The sequence below is a fragment of the Leptodactylus fuscus genome, chromosome 3 (assembly GCF_031893055.1).
Source record: "Leptodactylus fuscus isolate aLepFus1 chromosome 3, aLepFus1.hap2, whole genome shotgun sequence".
In the NCBI taxonomy this organism is placed as follows: Eukaryota; Metazoa; Chordata; class Amphibia; order Anura; family Leptodactylidae; genus Leptodactylus; species Leptodactylus fuscus.
Window position 1 is genome coordinate 148,197,057 of NC_134267.1, and position 14,393 is coordinate 148,211,449.

The following is a 14,393-nucleotide window of genomic DNA, read 5'->3' on the forward strand; positions in this document are numbered from 1 at the left end:
CCCAATGTTAATAAAATCTGTGAAAAGGCTGTGGGGTCTAAATGATCACTATACCCCATGATGAATTCTGTGAGGGATGTAGTTTGCAAAATGGGGTCATTTTGGGGGGTTTCCTTTGTATCGGTACTCTAGGGGCTCTGCAAATGAGACATGGCACATTAAAACTATTTCAGCAAAATCTGCTTTTCAAACCCCCAGTGTCTCTCCTTCCCTTCTGTGCACTGCCATGTGCCCAAAGGTCAGTTTACACCCACATGTGGGGTATTTCTGTGCTCAGGAGAAATTGCATAACAAAATGTGAGATGCATTTTCTCCTTTATCCCATTGTGAATATGTTAATTTTAGGGCTATAAGAGTGTATTATTAAACAAAAAATGAAATGTCTACATTGAAATACTTAACAAATTTCCCACTTTGGTGGGAAAAAATCTGCGAGGTTTCCCGCTTTGAGGCACTGATCAGTAAGTCAGAATGGAAATATGACTCCTATATCAAAACTTGGTCCCCCCTCCTGACATATTTGAAATCTCAAAAATAGGTTGCCTACTCCTGCTCCCACTTTACTCCCTTCCACCTTCTTTCTACGCCCCTCCTCTACTAACATACTAAAGACCCTAGACACTCTCTCCATGTACTCTCTTCTATCCTCTACACTATAGCTACCTCCTTTGACAGCTCTCCCACTTTTCTTCTTCCTACCAACCCTTCACCCCTTCATCTTTTCTTCATCCCCCCCCCTCCTCCTCTATTATTCCCTTCTTCCTTCCTTCCTCCTCCCCCCACTTTAATGGTACCTGGTTCTACCTTCTTAACTCGGTTTCTTTCCACCTCAACGCAAACCTATTCCTTTCTCCTTATACCTGCTGTTATTCCACCAATCTAAGCAGCTATTATTCGTTATTTTCAGATACGCTCAATTTAACGCTCTTCACTGGCCATCTTAAACAGATATTTGCTTCTAGCCTATCATATGATTGCACTGCCTCCCATTCGCAACACGAATGACCTTGTTCCATAAAATGTTATCTATTTGTTACAGTTTATACTCCATAGATTATATCCGCCTTTTTACTGTTCTGACATATGATATCATCACTCTAAGGTCCATTGGTCTATTATCTATTGGCTGAGAGGCTGTCAGAAGTTGTTACTTCATCAAAGACTGGGAGTGAGTTATTGTACACGTATATTCTCTGTATTTCCTGGTCAAACACATTGGGGCGGCCATTTTCTTGTAGCGGACCATTTTTATTCATCTGGGTCAAGTCGTTATTTGTTCAGTTTCATTAAAAATTCAACAATTTGAAATATTTGGGTCAAATCTGGTTCACTACGGGCTGAAACACCCATCTCCAGACAGCACATGGATGACATCTGTCTGCTGTCCTTTTTTTTTAACCCATAGACTTGAATGTCAAGATAAGTAGAGAAAAATAATGCCCATGTCATTATTTTTTTTATTGTTTCTTGGTCCATGAAAGAAAACATATTTATGAATAGCTGCATTGGGTCCTTGTGCTGTCGGGTTTTTTTTGTCCTTGACAACACTTGGACAGAAAAATAGTTAGTGTGAAAAGTCCTCAAGAGAATGTGAAGTGCAACAGATTCCAACAGCTTATTTAATGCAGTTTAGTAGAATTTGGGCAATCATGTTACAAAAATATTTTTGTAGAGAAAGTACAGATTATAAAGGTAAAGATTCCAGACAGTAATTGTGCAGGTACTTCTCTATGATATTACAGCTGGCGTTCGCTTCAAGCACCAATTGTAATTATATGCTACTCAAATCTGTTCAATAGCTGAGGCATGTATGACAGTTCCTTGTCACTCTACACAGCAAGGATGAAAATGAGACTGATCTTTCTCAATATAGAGACATTTAGGATTTCTAAATAGAATCTCATTTTGAACCATGCACTGTTCATAGTTCTACATTGTAAAATAAGACCCTCCAATCAGCCTTGTAGCAAAGCAACAAGGACACAAACTGGCAAATCTAACAGTTTATTCGTCCAGAATTTATTGTACAAGGTCTCAATTTATGGGGTCATACAAGGGGTTATGCCATGAAATATATATTTATCTTCTATCCAAAGGATTAGTTATTGGTGGGAGTCTGACCACTAAGATCCCATGAACCTGAGAATGGGCTGTGTACTATCACCACTGTGAAAGCAGTTGCTGAACCCCTTGGGCGCTGATGTAAGGTCTCACTGTGTGACTTGTGCTATATCTGTCCCAACTACAAGCAGGATCTCTCCTCTATTTGACTTCGTCTTCTATGATCTCTGGCCTATCTGCTTGTGATACTGTAAGTCCTGGGCTGTACTGTGAGTTCTGGGATCTACTTGGTCCACAGGGACTTTATTTCCTGCTTCCTTGCCGGAACCAAACTGCTTCTTGTAGATACTTCAAATTTTCCTGGAACTTACGATCCATTAACATGGAGGAAAATGGTGATGAATTTGGTGTGGAATTTCAGCGCTGAAAAAAAAGCCTCCCATTGACTTCAGTGGTTTCCTTTTTCTGCTGGGAGGCTTTTTTTCAGGGCTGAAATTCCACACCAATTTCTTCACCATTTTCCTCCATGTGAATGGACCCTAAGAGGGCATTCACACGGAGTAAAGTGGCGCTGATTCTACCATGATAACTCGTGGCAGAATCAGCGCTGATAAAAAGACTCCTATCGATTTCAATGGGTTCCGTTTTCCCACGCAGAACACATTGAAATTAATGGGAGGCTTTTTAACCCATTGATTTAAATGTGTTATGTGTGGAAAACGGAACCCATTGAAGTCAATGGGAGTCTTTTTATCAGTGCTGATTCTGCTGCGAGTTATCGTGACAGAATCAGCACCACTTTACTCCATGTGACTGCCCCCTAAGACTGGAGTGGACTGGAGGGGAGTATAACCAAGAGATACATTTAGTTTATTATACCAGAAGTCACGCACTTACTGAAACTGAGCTATATGCTCTGAGCCACTGGCTTGGCTATGACCCTGTTCCTCTGCTGCCTACCACTGACCTCTGGCTTGTATCCTCTAACTCAGGCCAAGAGTCCATCTGGTTCCTGGTCAGCAACTACCTATATCAGGATGCCTCCGGTAGGTAGGACAGTGGATCCACACATTCTCGCCCTATTACAGCATGTCGTCATAGCTATGAGTAAGGGACGTTAACAATATCTGTCCTGAAACGCGTCAGCTTTTTCTGCCATGTATCCATAAATGGTGAAGTATATCCATGCTTTTAATTTTATATGGAGTAAAAGTTAAGTTTTACAAAACAGTGGATTGCTGGAATTTTTCAAAGTTTCGTCTTATATTCACCTACCACAGTCGGGTGTTTCCGTGCAACCACATCTTTAGATCCATGCTGTGTAACCAAGTAAAGTGTTAGTTTTTTCTTTTTTGTGTTGATACAGTGAGACTCTGCAGTGTGAATTAGAGCAGAAGTCCCCATACCGTGGCAGCGACCCAGTACTGGGCTGTGGGTCACCTGGTATTGGTCCAGAGGCGACCTCCCCCCAGCTCTGAAATTTCCAATTATTGTACGAACAGAGCACTGATGGGGTGTGTGGGACCTCCTCTTTCACATAGAGCACATCTTCTATTTTCTTCCCAGCAGGACCATAGAATAGGGGGTTAAGGTTCCAGGAGGAAAGTAGGAGAGGCGTAGAGGCTGTGTGCAAGAGGAGGTCCTGCCCACCCCATCACTGCTCTGTAAGTACAATATAACTATTGATATCAGCAGAATAGTGAATGGTGTGTGGGAGAGGTGGACTGTTATCTATGGGGTGATGCTATTAGCTCACTATTACTGTAATAGTGCACTCCCCCTTCACAGGTAACTGCATTACTTATTTGGGGGACTATTACCTGTGGGGGTGGGGGCACCATTAAGCCATTCTTGCTGTAATAGTGCCTCCCTACCGGCAATAGCATAACTTATATGGGGGATGAGAAACTATTACCAATGGGAGGGGTGCTATTAGGGCACTATTACATAAATAGTTTCCCATTACAGGTAACAGCAGTACTTATGTGTAGGGCCTATTATCTGTGGGGGGCGCTATTAGCCACTATTACTGTAATAGTGCCTTCAATAAATAACTGCATTACTTATGTGGGAATGGGAATTATTACCTCTGTGTGTGTGTGTGTGTGTGTGTGTGTGGGGGGGGTGCTATTAAAGCACTATTACAGTAACAGTGCACCTCCACAGGTAATAACATTATGTGAGGAGGCTATTACCCATGGAGGGGGCTCTATTACATGTGGGGTAGCCCTGCAATCCAAATGTTTGGTCTAGTGGCACCCTAATACTTCTTCTGGCCCTAGTACCACATGACCACTGAGGCCAATCAGCAGCTTAAGGGAAGTAAGCAGGATGTCACTAACGTATATCACGTATGTGTCACCTACGTCCCGTGTCCTTTCCTTAGGCGGTTGATTGGCCTCAGCGGTCACATGCACCTAGGAATTCTGCCGAAACAAGACCTTGGGAGCAGCAGGGCCGTACAGAAGTGATAGACACTGGGGATAGGTGAGTGGGTTTTTTTTGTTGTTTTTTTTTTAACATTCCCCAGCCTCCTTGTGGAAAACTGATTATCCTGGACAATCTTGTATCATGTTAAGGCCATGAAGGACCTGTAAATAACACAATAAAGAAAGCACCTGTAAAACAGAATTATCCGTATATCAAATAATTCTTTCAAATCTTGTAAACCCCATAAAAATGAATATGAGAAATTGTATGATCAAGCCTGTTTATTTCAGTCTGACACTGTGGGAACCTTTCGTTCTGTCAATGAAGCCTGGATAATTTTTAATCCATTTCATTCTACACACCCTGTTTGTCATGAAAAGCATTAGGTTTATCAGTGTGTGTCCTGCTGTTGGCTACTCAGTAGACTTGAAGTGTGTGGGTTGACCTCCCATAGAAGGAGACATGACAGACACCACATTATGTCTGAATAATCATTCCTGCTGGCTGTCAGACTTGTAGCATTGTTCTTTTTTATGAGCTAACAAACAAAGATCCCAGGTCACCAGCAATTTCAAACAAGGGACTGCACTGCTCATAAAGAATTTACACCCATCCAAGTCAAGACGAAATTGGAAACTTGGCATTGCACAGACAAGTGTGTCCTTTGCTTTTCAAGTAAATCACAATGCGAGCTATACAGCCAGAATAATATCTAGAAACATTGCACATATTCTTCTAACAAATAGTAGCACAACAGTGAAACAGTATTACATTTTCATAGATATTCGCAATATGCTTGTGAGCTTTGAGTGGGATGGAAATTATGATAGTATTAGATGTGCAATTTTTATATAACAATGAATGTCCGTCCTTATCTATTCCCTGTTTCTTACTCAGAGAAATGTTCATGTTCACTTTACATATCCAAAGCTATCAAACCTTTGGATATGTAAAGTGCTAGTGGATATGCAGAAGCTAGTACTTCTGCAATAGACCATATTTTCTTTCCTTCTGTGAGATTTTACATCTGGATCATGTCACTGTTTGTTTTTCTTAAAAACTCATACAGGCGTGGAGATGCATTATAGGATATGGGCACCATAATATTGATGTGCGGAACATAAAACTGTAATACAGCTGTGTATATTATATCTAACAATACTCTTATGAATAATGTATGTTTGTGCTGTACATAGAAGTATATAAATAGTGTAGGAATCTGGACATTATTAACTACAGAATAGGTTTTCATTCACATATGGCATTGTGTGAAAATAAAAAGTATTTTTAGTAAAACCGGTCTCAGTTTTGAATATGGCTGGTTCTATATATATATATATATATATATATATATATATATATATATATATGTACTATACAAATGTTTTAGGCTGAGGCCCCACATTGTAGAAACTTTTTTTTTTTTTTTGCAAATTTGGCTGCATTCACACTGAGTATCGCTGGCGTTTTTTGTGCTTATTTTTGCACATAGCGTCGCGTATATGCCGCGTTAACGCCGCATATACACCGCGTTTGCGCCCCTCAAAGCCACCGCAAAATAGCGCAGTGTTAACGCGGCGCTACGCTGCGTTAACGCGGCGCTATGTGCAAAAATAAGCACAAAAAACGCCAGCGTTACTCAGTGTGAATGCAGCCTTTAGATGCGTTTTTTTGAGCTAAAGCCAGGAGTAGATTGAGCATAATGTATAAATATAAGAGCTTCCCATTCCTTTTGGAGCCATTCTTGTCTTGACTCAAAAAACACAGCAAAATTGTAAAAGTGAAATCTTAATTCTTCACAATATTCGGTGTGACCAGCCTTTGTCTTCAAAACAGCCTCAATTCTTTTAGGTAAACTTGAACACAGTTTTTGAAGGTACTTGGCAGGGAGGGTGTTCCAAAACTCTTGGAGAACTAACTACAGATCTTCTTTTTAAGTTTGCTGAAATTCTTCTATTTCTTCATATAAGCCTAGCAAGACTTGATGTTGTTGAGCTCAGAACTTTGTGGAGGCTATATCATCACTTTTAGGACTACTTGTTCCTCTTATTCTGCTGAAGATAATTCTTAATGATATTGGTTGTACCAGATTGTGACCAGAAAGATTCATTTATGAGTTTTCCAAAAATTTGAGTTTTGGCCAAACCTGATATTTTTATGATTCACCACCCACAAATTGTTATTACAATCTAGTATCTCTTCTGACCCCAAAGTATAATATTCAAAGGACTTAGGAAGGAGCAGAATAATAATCAGTTCTAGACTGTGGCATCTGGTTTCCTAGCGTGTTCCAGCCTCTTCTGTGATTGGGCCTTAACAGTCATGTGGGACATGTTGACATTATGTTGCTTTGACACAAGACTAGATGTTGCAGCAGAGATTCAGAGAGATGAAGAAAGACTAATATGAGCTATTTATTATTTTTTAACACTTCCCGGGGCCTCTGATTATTCTAAAGAGATTCAAGAGTATTAGAATACAACTTCCAGAAATTGAAACCTATGGACGAATCTTTCACATATTCACAAGACTAATCATGCAATGTTCACCCATCACTAGCTGTATGATTGGGGTTGTTGCGCTGTTGCAAGATAAATTAATAAACTATTAACTTTTCTATTTATGAAGACATTCTTACTTTGCAGCATTTTTCTACATCTGCATGAAACTTTGCTCAGTACTCGACGGATACATTTCTCCAACATGTTTTGTCAAAATGCCCACTGTCTTCTTTATCCTATTCTAAAAATGAAAAAAATTAGGTTAAGGCAACATTTTATAGATGAGAATATAATTTTCCATATTCACAGCCCAATTCTGTGAAATAGCTCTGGATGGGGGGACAGTCCACTGGTTTGGCACCTCATTGCTCTACAAGTGTGACATGATATACAAAACTGTTACAATCTCTACCTCTCTGACACCTTGGCAAAAAGACCTCTAAATTCTCTGGCTCTCCATTGGAAAAGCATGCACCCTCTTATTGGTCCTGGCCTTGTGGCCCGTGCCACAAATGTGTGCAGCCTGCAGTATCTCACTGCCATGGTCCACAACACAACAGATGCCTTTCAGGCGATCTGGTCCCCATAGGATGCATAGTGGACTCTACATGATCCCTGATATCCCCTTCCTCCCCTCTTGTTGTTTCTCAACCTTATGTGTGTTATGTTTTCTGTTCTGTATTCCATGTGTTCTTGTTCAGTCCATTTTTTCTTGGTTAACTATTTTGTGCTGATTTTTTTTATCCCCCAGAATTTCCCCCCTCCCTCTTTTTTTCCCTTATTTTTCTTGTATTTTGTATAGTTTAGCTTATTTTACTGTTTTTATAAAAACTTTTGTTAAAAATAATAAAAACTACAAATAGTACTTTTTTCCATTTCGAGCCCTGCTATGTGCCTTGTACAGCTGTTTGTATCACCACATATGGAGTATTGCTGTGTTTAGGAGAAATTGTGTAATAAACTTTGGCCTGCATTTGAACCCCTTATGAAGATGAAAAATGTGAGGCCAAAGCGACATTTTATTAACAATAAAGTAATTTAGCATTTTTACATCCCAATGGTAATAAACAGAGATGTGACTTGATGCCCCTGAGCCCCAATACAAAATAATATCTCCCTTATCTACCTAACGGCATTTAGAAAAGAGGGATGTTTTATATGGTTTTCTTGAAACTGATTCTAACAGTCTCTTTTTCAAAAACTCACTGGTGTTGAAATCAATTTATAGCCACATGTTATGAATTATTTCAACTCCATTTTGTGAACTGCGTAAAGGGATGACAAACATGCTACCTGTATATTCTGCTTTGGCTTATTTAAGGGCTAATTACCGGAGGGCGCAGATGAGTTGAATACAGTGGTGAAGCAGGAGTCCATCACTCTTCCCCCTATGTGCTCTGGCTCCAGCAGCTGTTGGTGCAATGTGATGAGATCACCCCCTGAAGATTCTGGGAGAGAGTCTGCAGACAGACTGAGGAGAGGTGAGTATCAGTGTTTTTTCTGTTTGTTTGTTACTGGGAGGAAGACATTAAATTTTGGGGGCAGATGAGAGGGACTTTAATCTGTGGGGGTAGATGACAGGGTCATTAAACTGTGGGAGAAATGTAAGAAAGAAAAATGTATGGGAATGAACGGAGTCAAAGTCGAAGTGGGTGGAGCTAAATTTCCATAGCGCAAAGTACCGCACATTCCATCCCTCTCTCTGTTCTTTGAGGGATACATAATGGAATTCAGAAAATGTTCTAAGATAATAACTGTTTACATGCAAAATTGTCTTAGTTACCCCTAGCAACCAGTTACCCCTCGTAATCACAGTGCAGCTCCCATGTTTTAAAGGGGCTCTATCAGCAAGATTATGCTGATAGAGCCCCACATATGCGTGAATAGCCTTTAAAAAGGCTATTCAGGCACCGCTAAAGTTATATTAAACTACCTCCCAGTTTTAAAATAAAACCCTAAAACAGAATATGATCAACTTACCCATCGTGCATGGTGGGCGGGCATTCAGGGTCTGCCGTCTTCTTCAGCCATGCCTCCTCTTCCAGCGATGTCCTCGGGTCCCGTCTAACTAGCTAACTGACATTGTTAAAAAATGTCGCGGGTGCATACGCAGTAGCATGCTGCTTCTACTACGGCTACTGCGCATGTGCCCGCCCAATTTTTTATCAATGTCAGTTCGCGAGTTAAACGGGACCCGAGGACATCGCTGGAAGAGGAGGCGTGGCTGAAGAAGACGGCGGACCCTGAATGCCCGCCCACCATGCACGATGGGTAAGTTGATCATATTCTGTTTTAGGGTTTTATTTTAAAACTGGTTTTAAATGATTTTGATTTTGCTGATAGAGCCCCTTTACTTCTGAAAATGAAACTCAATTGCGATTGGTTGCTGTCGGCAGATAACATAGTTTAATAAATCTCTGCGTGATCCCCTAGCAGTGCTGCAAATTAGTTAAATAATGAACTAATGCTTGCTGACTAGCCAAGGCCATATTTTATACAGACTGTATAGATGTAGAGGATCAGCAGCACACCATGCAGCCAAGTGGAGGAGGGGGTTGCATCGGCCTGTGTAATTTGGCTCATGCAGACTAATGTCAATCAATATGTTGATTGGCTCTACACCTGGCTGTGTAATACAACCTTAAGTCTTTTAGGAATTTAGTCATAGCCCCAGATTCCAGGAGTTCAGAGATCTGACCATTTGACATCTCTTGAAGACACTGACATGGGGAAACTTCTGCAAGATTTTTATTATAGCTAAAACTTTTTTTGACATCTACAAAAGATTTCACTAAACTAACATACCGTACATGCCAACTACCACAAAGTAAAAAGAAAATCTTCCATGAGTTAGCCGTTAACCGTTACTCTTTTAGTAATGAGATCAATGAGAGACTTAATTTAATCTGACCTGGTATGTCAGGGAAGCATCAGGAGAATCTTCAGAGTTCACATAATTTTTGCCTGTTTAATCCTTGGGTTAAGCCAGTACAGCAGATTAAATTGATAGGTGATACTCTTTGGGGAGATCCTTTGATCTATATCAGAATTAGAAGATTCATCTAATCAGGTATGGTAAAATGAGTAATAATATTAGTGGATTTTACTTTAACTATAAAAAGGAAATTGCATGGCAAAGTTATAACTGGAATTTCCCCAATAAGAATTTAACTTAGCTTGATTTATATAAAGTATATAATCTGATTAATATATTATAAATTCTACTATCCTACAGTTCTTTTATATGTTATTTAATGATAATTAATAGAGATGAGCGAACAGTATAATATTCGATATTCGTTTCGAATAGCCGCTCAATATTTGACTATTCGATCGAATATCGAACCATACCATAGTCTATGGGGAAAATGCTTTGTTTCAGGGGAACCCACCATTCGACTCACAAGGGTCACCAAGTCCACTATGACACCTCAGCAAATGATGCCAACACCTCTGGAATGCAACCGGGACAGCAAGGGAAGCATGCCTGGGGTCATCTAACAAGCCCAAGTCACTGTATTACCCCACCATCGCAGCCTATCAACTACACCCTTTCCACACTCAAAAAAAACCTCTATCAAAGTGGGAAAATACCTGGAAACCTTCTTTCTTCCCAAAATGGACTGTCAGAAACCCAAATTTAAGCTAAAGAAACATTAACAAGCACCCCTTAAAATCACGTTGCCCATGACAACCACAGATGGAATAGGCAATGGGAAATCCAAAATCCCCCACCCTTAACTGTCATTATGGATGTGTGTGGGTGTGATGTGGTAAGACCTTCCAAAAATCACTTTTCTGGCCCTTAACGTGAGCTCTTCCAAATTAAGTTAGAGGCACTTAAGCTGAGGTGCCAGCAGAGATTGAGGCCCTTTAGGTGACTTCAGCCTCTGACCAGCAGAGTTTTAGGCCCTTTAACTTAGTTCAGCCTTGCACCAGCAGAGTTTTTTGCCCTTTGGGTTGAGTGTTAGCCCATTTAAAATTCTTAGCCCCTAAAATGGTGGTTCCAGAACCACCACTCTCATTGTGTTGGATTGATGCAGTGGATTGGACTGAGGACCCACACATTGACCTTGATTTTGACTCGGAAATTGACAACATTTTGGCATCAAGTCCTGGGGGTAACTTTTATATAGAGGACCGCAAAGGTGGAGAATTGGCTGCAACCACAACTACCAGTAATGGTCCTCTAATATGGGACTCTACATTACCTCTACAGGGTTCTGATCAGGTGTTAATAGTCCAAACAACATGCTCCAGTACTTTAGATGTAGATTAGAAACCACTTTTGACACCAGATTTAACCAAGCTTCACCATCTTTATCCTGCTGAGATGAAGCCACTAAAGGAAACCTTGCCTTCAAAGGCATGTTCTGGAGCTGCGACTGAGCCAAATATAAACACAGAGTCCTCTGGAACTGAACAAAATTCACCAGCAGTGTTTTTGGACCTTAGGGTGAGTTGAGCCTTGCACCAGCACGTGTCCCGTAACATCAGGCGGGCCCTAAGTTCTGCGCTAAGTTGCATAAAGTTCCACTTGACCACCGATGCGTGGACAAGTGCATACCGCCATTGACACTGCATCTCAATCGCGGCACACCGGCTGAATGTAGCTGAGGCTGGGACCGTGTCGCAAACTGTGGCGGCCTGCCTTGTCTCCCCGCCCAATATTCTTGGCAGGAGTGCTGAAACACCACCCTCCTCCTCCTCCACCGTTAAATCGATCCCAGCTACGAGCTGGAAATGCTGAAAAACCAGCGTGAGGAGACATCAGCAGGCCGTGCTGAAGCTCATCAGCTTGGGGACAGGCAGCACAGTGCCTCCGAGGTCAGGGATGCCATCCTGGATGAGATGGCAATGTTTTTTGCCCCGCTGCACCTGCTCCCAGGTGCAGGTTGGCGTATGTAATAATGGCCGGAACTTGGTAGCAAATCTGGAGCTTGCCAGACTCAAACATGGTCCACACATGGCCTACGTTTTCAAATTGTTGGTGCAACGGTTTCTAACAACTTATCCCAATTTACACAAGCTACTGGTTAAAGTGCGGTGCTTGTGCTCCCACTTTGGCAAGTCTACAGTACCTGGTTCTAGCCTCAATACACTACAGCAATGCCTACGTCTGCCTGAAGCACCGGCTGTTGTGCGAGGTCACCACACGCTGAAACCCTAGATACTGTATTTTGAGCAGGGTGTGTGAGCAGCAGAGACCTTTGATGTAGTTACTAGAGATGAGCGAACAGTGTTCTATCGAACTCATGTTCGATCGGATATTAGGCTGTTCGGCATGTTCGAATCGAATCGAACACCGCGTGGTAAAGTGCGCCATTACTCGATTCCCCTCCCACCTTCCCTGGCGCCTTTTTTGCTCCAATAACAGCGCTGGGTAGGTGGGACAGGAACTACGACACCGGTGACGTTGAAAAAAGTAGGCAAAACCCATTGGCTGCCGAAAACATGTGACCTCTAATTTAAAAGAACAGCGACGCCCAGCTTCGCGTCATTCTGAGCTTGCAATTCACCGAGGACGGAGGTTTCCGTCCAGCTAGCTAGGGCTTAGATTCTGGGTAGGCAGGGACAGGCTAGGATAGGAAGGAGAAGACAACCAACAGCTCTTGTAAGAGCTAAATTCCAGGGAGAAGCTTGTCAGTGTAACGTGGCACTGACGGGCTCAATCGCCGCAACCCAGCTTTCCCAGGATCCTGAATGGAATACACTGTCAGTGTATTCCCGTATACCCGATATATACCCCGATACCCGTTCCAACGGTGTGCCCCCCCACCTTCACCCCAGAAATACCCTGCAAGTCCCCTAGCAATAGAATTGGGGCTATATACACCCACAATTTTTACTACTGGTATACAGTGCCATTGTCTGACTGGGAATTCAAAGAATATATTGGGAATACAAATACCCTCATTTCTTGCTACTGCCATATAGTGCCAGTGTCTGACTGGGAATTCAAAGAATATATTGGGGTTACGTGCACCCACAATTTTTACTACTGGTATACAGTGCCATTGTCTGACTGGGAATTCAAAGAGTATATTGGGAATACAAATACCCTCATTTCTTGCTACTGCCATATAGTGCCAGTTTCTGACTGGGAATTCAAAGAATATATTGGGGTTACGTGCACCCACAATTTTTACTACTGGTATACAGTGCCATTGTCTGACTGGGAATTCAAAGAATATATTGGGAATACAAATACCCTCATTTCTTGCTACTGCCATATAGTGCCAGTTTCTGACTGGTAATTCAAAGAATATATTGGGGTTACGTGCACCCACAATTTTTACTACTGGTATACAGTGCCATTGTCTGACTGGGAATTCAAAGAGTATATTGGGAATACAAATACCCTCATTTCTTGCTACTGCCATATAGTGCCAGTTTCTGACTGGGAATTCAAAGAATATATTGGGGTTACGTGCACCCACAATTTTTACTACTGGTATACAGTGCCATTGTCTGACTGGGAATTCAAAGAATATATTGGGAATACAAATACCCTCATTTCTTGCTACTGCCATATAGTGCCAGTTTCTGACTGGGAATTCAAAGAATATATTGGGGTTACGTGCACCCACAATTTTTACTACTGGTATACAGTGCCATTGTCTGACTGGGAATTCAAAGAATATATTGGGGTTATAAATACCCTCATTTCTTGCTACTGCCATATAGTGCCAGTTTCTGACTGGTAATTCAAAGAATATATTGGGGTTACGTGCACCCACAATTTTTACTACTGGTATACAGTGCCATTGTCTGACTGGGAATTCAAAGAGTATATTGGGAATACAAATACCCTCATTTCTTGCTACTGCCATATAGTGCCAGTTTCTGACTGGGAATTCAAAGAATATATTGGGGTTACGTGCACCCACAATTTTTACTACTGGTATACAGTGCCATTGTCTGACTGGGAATTCAAAGAATATATTGGGAATACAAATACCCTCATTTCTTGCTACTGCCATATAGTGCCAGTTTCTGACTGGTAATTCAAAGAATATATTGGGGTTACGTGCACCCACAATTTTTACTACTGGTATACAGTGCCATTGTCTGACTGGGAATTCAAAGAGTATATTGGGAATACAAATACCCTCATTTCTTGCTACTGCCATATAGTGCCAGTTTCTGACTGGGAATTCAAAGAATATATTGGGGTTACGTGCACCCACAATTTTTACTACTGGTATACAGTGCCATTGTCTGACTGGGAATTCAAAGAATATATTGGGAATACAAATACCCTCATTTCTTGCTACTGCCATATAGTGCCAGTTTCTGACTGGTAATTCAAAGAATATATTGGGGTTACGTGCACCCACAATTTTTACTACTGGTATACAGTGCCATTGTCTGACTGGGAATTCAAAGAGTATATTGGGA